Genomic DNA, 7,018 nt, shown 5'->3' with positions numbered 1-7,018 from the left:
TCACTGAAATTTAAAGTTTAGTGTTCTATTAAGATTCATCTTGTTTCAATAGTAAAAGCATGAGGATTGAAAATTGATGGTTTTTTCAGCATCTCCCTTGAGATAATTGAAAAGATGACTGCTACTTCAAACTTCAGCTCATATGGTAGATTTTTTTTAATTTTTTGTGGGCTTGGAATAAAGATAAATAACATCTGAAATGAGGGAAAGTAAACTCAGCTACAAAATTATAAGTGAAATTAAAAGGTCAACACAAAAAAGAAAGAAAGATTGTATGGTGAAAACAAAAATAAAAGTATACATCTTACTTTACTCTTGTGAAGCAGATGCGGCTGCTTCTTTCAAGCATGTACTCGTGACTTTACCAAGCTTATTGTAAGCATCAAGGCAAAGCTGCATGGCCTGTATATAGAAGCAAATATTAGAACCATAGCTTATGCTATTTAGACTAAAGGTGAGTGTCATTAGGTAAATTAAAGGTCGGGTTACATATACTATATAGCATTTTGATTTGCAGGAATCAGTAGCCCAAATTTTAAGCAAATCTTCATGAAAGTAGATCAAAACACATACCTCATAATATCTGGGGTTGACCATTCTCCTGTAAATGTTAGTTGAGTGACCTCATAACGAGAAGGCATACATGAAAGCACTAAGCTTCCATCTTGGTAGCTTTCCTCTTCAAGAATAGGATCAATCACAAGGTTCTTCACCAGACACGCCTAAAAACCGAAATTATGCATTAAACACATGAGAAAAGATGAAGTTCTTCACAGTACTCACTGTTCAAGGTTAGAAAAGAAAGGAGAAAACCATTCTATCATGGGTCTAGAGATTGGGATTTGAAGAATGGTAAAATGTCATGCAGAAAAGAATAAGCTTATAAGTATCAAATGTGCCTTTTTGTTTTCCAGGTTGTAGCAATTTATTATCAATCCCACTTTAATTGTTCTAAAACACCAACTAAATCAAGTACATTACCAAATCTGTTGGCATGTAACTGATACGAGTAAGTAATGGCTATGTTATCAATAGCTTAGTCATAATATTTTACTAGCAGAGATAGTAATGGCTATGTTACTTGGACTCGGGGGGTATCAGATATGAGTGTGTCTGACCCTGACACACTCTTCTTCTTCTTCCCCCCTCCTTCTAAATGTTCCATATTTAAAGGTCTGTTTCTCATTTCCATGTTTGAGTAAGTGTCGGACATGCATTTCAAGAAAATGAAGAATTGAAGTAACATAGGTAAGGGCAGTGCTCAAATTTATGCCTGCATAATGATCAAGGCAAAGCAAAGACACTTACCAAAGAAACTGCAGCAACAAGGTCATACATCATGATCCCGGCATCTGCAAGGGCAAGACTAGCACATGATATCACCACAGGAAGATCACCTCTAACCATTATGAAGCTTATCAACAAACAAAAATATAAGAGCTTAGGGCATATCCATAGCCAATAAGAATTTTCATTGATATAGATAACTTTTTTGACACTCTACCATCATCTACAGCATTGTTAAATACTTATTTACTAAAACAAACATTATGTGAAACACTATTATAAGAAAATGAGAATCAACTTTATGAGAGATGCCATAAGAAGGATCAACAGAATAGACAGGTTATGGAATAAAAAACAACAGGCCAATTTCAAACCTAATTACTAAGGATTGATGAGAAGACATACTGCCCCCAGACTCCAACACCAATGCAAAAGCATCCACGGTGGTTTTGGGGAAGCATTGATGAAAACTCTTTGTGATCCGATCCCTACGGAAAGGGAGATAAAGAAATAGAATTAACTAAATTAAAGAAAAGAATTAAAAGAGAGACAAAGATACTAAATCAAATATAATACATATATAATCCAATAGCACCAGAAAAGATTCACACTTCCAATCATCTCACATACCAGCCCTCGAACTGGAGTGGCAAATGTTGTATAGCCGACATTACAATTTAACCTCCCAGTATCACTGTACATCATTGCTTTCTTACTTTCTCTTGGCCCAAAACTAAATAGTTCAATACAAATAACACATGAACATGTAGATTGTAGAGTAATCACAGAAAATATCAGTATTTGAAAGAAATTTTGCCAAAGAAAGCAAAGGGTTATAAAATCCCAAAAATAGTATGTAGAAGAATACAGAAATTTTCACAGAGATGATATACTCACAAGTCACACCGATACGATGACCTTGGTATTCCCAAGCTCTGCCAGATCCAGAAGCAGAGTTTACTACACCTGTTCTGAAAACTACAGATCACCAACATTTGAGGATTCATTTCAACTCAGCACGGGAGAATCCAAGAAAGCTCCATTTACAAGAGGTATGAAGAACGATCCACAGTTTTACTAAGAATCCATCTTTCTAATCTTCTAGATGCCTAAAAACTAACAAGAAAATCCATTATCGTGGTAGTTACAGGAAAGATGATCCCACAACATGACTATACCACTATGGATTTCTCATGCTCTCTTTAAGCATGAACATGCAAAATATATAAAAATAAGGACTCATAAGAACCAAAGATTTATAACATTCTGGCACATGTAGTACCAAATCAGAAGCAGCAAAATCACTTAACTACTCATCAAAATGGCCTTGTTCTAGAGAGCAACGGAGAAAACTAGCCAATTGAAAAATAGAAAGATAGGAGATATATTTTTCTCTTTCAATTGATGTGATTGGTAGAGTTGAAAAATTAGAAGAGAATGGAACTTTGAAAAATGCATAATATTGAACTAACTTGCATCTCTCTCTCTCTCATTTTCTCTTGTCATTCCAATTTGGAACGATTTGTTTTTATGCATTAGGATGGAAAACGGTCATCTCTCTTATTTTCTTTCCTCTCACTTTCTTTAATACCAGACATACTCAAAATTAATTTTCTTTATGCCTTTCCACTGCTCTTTCCCTCTTTCAATTTTTCCACTCAACCATGCGCTTAAAAATTCAAATTTTATATGAAAATAAGAAAGGGGTCATATGAACCAAAGATAATAAGTTAATAACATTCTGGCACATGTAAAAACAAATCACGAAGGCACAAAATCACTTATATTCATTAAAATGACCCTATTCTAGAGAGCAATGGAGAACACCAGACTATTTCCTTATCCAGGAAACGAATAACACTGACATACAGAGAGACACAAAAGAAACTTTTTTTCTTCTTTTTCTTAGATGGTTACCAAAGAATCAATAGACAGCTCACTAATATCTAAAAGATATACAAATTTTCAACTTAATTTGCAATATAAAAAGTAAAATTAAAACCAAAATAGCAATGAACACGATAATGTTCAGAATAAAAATAAAATAAAATAAAGAAGAACAAGAAGCTTTACATGATGGTCGGCACTGGTGGAAGCCGCGGCCATCAGGTCGGACCCAATCAAGATCATTGTTGTTGAAAATAGATGGGCGAGTTTTTTGGCCAATATTCGGCGAATACGTTGTCGGAGCTGAACCGGGCTTTGCGGTCATGCTTTTTCTTCCTGTTTTTCTCCTCTATTTACTATTTTCGTTTCAGTCGCTGCTGCTTCTAACTTTCAAGTTGTTCCAGGCTTTATTGTTGCGTCTGCTAGGTCAAGACGATGCGTTTTGACGAGGAGAAAATAATAAAAAATCAATATAATACAAACATATGTTAACTAACATTTTTGTTCAAGTAAATTCTTATGTTTTTTAGTACACAAAGGTAGAAAAGATCTAAGCTAGTTTACTATGTTTCTTCTTCGATCGTTCATCAATAGGTTTCCTATTTCCGCTGGAGGGTCTTCAAAGTTGTGGAGTCCAATTGGGAGGTTCTATGCCATCTTTGCCAATCCGTCAAAATGTAACTGTCACTTTTGCTTAATTAACCAGACGACATATGGTACCATCGGTGATACTCTATCCATCAACGTACCTTGCATCAAAAGTTTGAATACTTCTTACTGTATGTCTCTACCATGACTTTCGTAAACCGATATTCCATGTCATTTCAAGTCCCACGACCACTCCCCATAGTTTGCCTCTAGTACTGAACATCGTCCTAAAGCTTTTTTGAATCCCATGATCCATTCGCCGTTAGAATCTCGTAGAGCTCCCCCACAAGCAGTTACTCCTATATCTAATTTGTGAGCACCATCAATATTCAACTTCCACCATCCCTCTAGGGGAGGTTTCCATTGTTGTTGTTGTTCGTGTTGTATTCCCCATTTTATGGTCGTAGTTGATGAAGATTTAATGCATGTGAAGCTTCCATTTGGAGTCGTATAGCGATTGCAGCACGTCTCAGTCTCAGTAAATTCAGGGTCGAATATGAACTTTGTAACATCCCAAACATCGAGTCAATGACCAAAATATAAGGAATTAAAAATTTAATGGTTTAAGTGGAATAATTGATTAGTTCAAGGACTAATTTTTGGAAATTTTGATTAGGATTGTTATCAAATATGAAAATTTAGGGGCATTAAGGTCTTTTTGACGAAAAAGGAATTTTAATTCCCTTTTAAAAGTTGTAAACACGTGGAGTTTGAAAGAGGAAAGGAACAGTCTGGAACTTCTTCTCTTCCCGTGAGTTCCATTAATTTCAAGGTGAGTTGATTTCAAGTTGTTTGTTCTTTGAATTTTTAGGTTGGTTCTGTTCTTTGGGTGATTTATAAGCTTAGGGGCCTTAAGGAGATTAAAACTAAAATATGATTGAGATAGTGATGATTTGTAAAGTGGTTTTTAAAGGAATTGTTGATATGGTTTAGTTTTGGACTTCTATTGGTAAATTTGACTTGTCAAGTGTCTAATTAAGGGGTTAGGAATATTAAGAATACTTAAGAACATATTTGAAAATAGAGAAAATAACCTCAGTGACAAAAAATGCCTTATAATATACGAATTTAACCAACTTTTTTTGGATTTGCCAAAATGACCAACAAATTCGCAACGCGATCTCAAATTCTCAACCCAGTTTCCAATTTCGCAACGCGAATATGTAAATCGCGTTGTGATTTTCCAAATTCGCAACGCGATAGTCAAATTCTCAACGCGATAATCAAATTCGCAACGCGATAGTCAAATTCGCAACGCGAAAGTCAAATGTTTTTACGTGAAACACAAAGTTAATTTCGCAACACAAATGTAAACAGTATTATCTCAAATCATCTCTAACCTAAACCCTAAAGCACAACTCAATCCCATCTCCATCTCTCACTCTCTACGGCGATATTCATCCCCATCTCCGACGAAATCCGTCCCCATTTCCGACGAAATCCGTCTATCTCCATCTCTCAGATCAACCCTCACAACCATTCACGGTCAGAAATGGAAAATCAACCACCGAGGGTTAGTTTTTTTTAATCTCTTATTTTTATTTTGAATTTTTGTATTATTATTAGATTAACCATTTCACTGAGATTGCTAAATTCATTCGGTTGCTGCCAATACTGCTAAACTGTTTAGTCTTTAACCTTATGAAGTTAGTATTTGTCTTTGTTTTATCTTTTTGTTTTGTCTTTTTGTTGAAGAAACCCTAAATCACAACACCAAATTCACAACGCGAAATGAAAATTGCAACGCGAAACTAAAATCGTGTTGCGAATTTAAGTTTCAGAAACTTCTTTTATTCGCCAAATTGAAACTTGAATGAATTGTATTACTTCAACCAAAAACAAAGACAAATTCTAACTTCACAGTGTTGCTAATTTAAGTTTGAAGAATAAACTACTACTCTTTATGTTGTCCTTGAACCTGCACTAAACATATATGTTGTCTTTTTAAATGTTTATATAAGTGCGTACTTCTGGAATGTTATCTGATGCATTTTGTGAACTATGATAGAATAATGACTTGGGTGAATATCGTGCTAGTTTGATACATATTTGGCTTTGTTTTCACTGTTTAATATCATGTATGTTTGTAGTGTATAATTTGTAGTTTTTGGTATATCTAACTTGGTATGTTTATTGTTTTTGTATAATTTTTTTTCAGCTCAATTGACCTTAAGGAATAAATTAAGCATAGCCACTAAAATTGCTTCGACGCTTACACCTCTACAAAGAAAATTGTTTGAGGATACTTGCTTCGGGCCATGGCTGAAAGTACAACATCCGGGTGGAGATACTATGTTGACACATTTGTTTATTCAGACCATGACTAATGATCTACCCGAGGGGGTACAACGTGGTGATGAAGAGATATGGTTTCATTTTCCTTCGGCACCGGCGTATACTTGTTTTGGGCGGGAGGAGTTTTGCTTAATCACCGGTCTACTCTTCGGACACGATGATGTAGGTCGGTACACTAGTCATATCGCCCGCCATCATGGTTATATCGGGTTTTTCCTGAGCTGGCAAAGTCGAAGCCGAGTATACATGTCGACAACTTGAAGAGATTATTTGATAAAGATGGTTTTACTCAGATGGATGACCTTGATATTGTCCGAGTATGCCATTTACTACTTTTGCATGTCGGCTTTTTAGGCAAAGAGGGCAGACAACCAATCTACGAGGACCTAATATTATTGGTATAGGACCTAAATGCATGGAACATGTTTCCGTGGGGTTCATATATATGGAAAGCTACCTGGAAGAAGTTGTCGTGTGCCTTCGAGGACCAAAAAAGTTTACGGGGCGATGGTTATAAATAAACTTTGACAGGCTTTACTTGGGCCTTTAAGGTAAGAATTTCAATATAATGTTTCCCAAATTATAATTAATTATTTAACAATTACTAATGTTTGTGTATTATATTGTTTGTAGATTTGGATATTTGAGGCTTTCCCCAGCATGCGGACATATGCGATAAAAAGATCAAATGATATTCCTAGGGCTATTACCTGGAAGAGGAAACACATGTTGGATTGGGAAGACTTACTCCCATATACGACGATTAATGATGTAAGTTAACACACAAACTACCATATAAACAAGTTATTACTAGTACACGTTTAACTTTGTTTAAGCTTTTATTGTTAGGAGGCCAACTACCCATTACAGAGGCTGACACCCTCAGATGCTGAGCTTGCCA

General features: G+C 35.4%; 1 pseudogene; it reads right to left on the bottom strand.

The window, feature by feature from the left end:
- Positions 1–309: 309 nt before the first annotated feature.
- LOC120137196 lies at positions 310–3,601 on the bottom strand (annotated as a pseudogene).
- Positions 3,602–7,018: the final 3,417 nt, after the last annotated feature.

Source organism: Hibiscus syriacus, unplaced genomic scaffold (assembly GCF_006381635.1).
Source record: "Hibiscus syriacus cultivar Baekdansim isolate YM2019G1 unplaced genomic scaffold, ASM638163v2 tig00110653_pilon, whole genome shotgun sequence".
Taxonomy (NCBI): domain Eukaryota; kingdom Viridiplantae; phylum Streptophyta; class Magnoliopsida; order Malvales; family Malvaceae; genus Hibiscus; species Hibiscus syriacus.
This window is presented reverse-complemented; position numbering and strand designations above follow the sequence as displayed.